Source organism: Anneissia japonica, unplaced genomic scaffold (assembly GCF_011630105.1).
Source record: "Anneissia japonica isolate Jap-2015-1 unplaced genomic scaffold, ASM1163010v1 scaffold287726_len2788222_cov184, whole genome shotgun sequence".
In the NCBI taxonomy this organism is placed as follows: domain Eukaryota; kingdom Metazoa; phylum Echinodermata; class Crinoidea; order Comatulida; family Comatulidae; genus Anneissia; species Anneissia japonica.
In genome coordinates this window covers 796,692-797,251 of record NW_022705125.1, presented here as the reverse complement: position 1 = coordinate 797,251, position 560 = coordinate 796,692, and the positions used below count along the sequence as shown (strand labels likewise).

The window sequence follows — 560 nt, the reverse complement described above, 5'->3', positions numbered from 1 at the left end:
TATATATATATACATACATATATATATATATACACGCAAAAACGCACTGTCGCTGCGTTTTTCAGAGATTTGTTGGTTGACAGGAAAAATTTGTATAAATGTTAAAGAATTCAAACTAAAGTATGAGCTTATCAAAATCGTAGTAAATTTTAAATATCATCAAAATTCAGTTTTGAAATCTGTTCTTACCTGATAGACTCTAAAACCACAGGACAAATCAAAGACCTCCGCTTACAAGAGTTACAGAAATCCCTGAGGAAATGAACAACTCTATTAAACACCTTCTCGAATGTTTTGTTATGCTTGAATGCCGAATGCAAATAACTACATCTTTTGTTAGAAATATATGTGGTGTGGTTAATGTCAACACTGGTTAGGCCTTGGATTGGCGCAGTTCCATATCAAACGAGTAAGGGTACAAGAACATTTTAGGGTCTTTACCTTATTTTCACCTTAGGTTACGCTTTTGATATGTAACAGCCATTGATGCCTTTCACCTTTTTTCTTCATTGTCAAATTGTAACGTTATACTGTACTGCTCTTTTGTATCGTAACCAAGC

General features: G+C 33.6%; 1 long non-coding RNA gene across 1 annotated transcript in view; it reads right to left on the bottom strand.

The window, feature by feature from the left end:
• Positions 1–317, bottom strand: part of LOC117105290 — a 1,584-nt gene extending 1,267 nt beyond the window's left edge. The window contains exon 1 of the long non-coding RNA XR_004444879.1: positions 190–317. This is a non-coding gene — a long non-coding RNA (uncharacterized LOC117105290). The remainder of the gene's footprint in view (positions 1–189) is intronic.
• Positions 318–560: the final 243 nt, after the last annotated feature.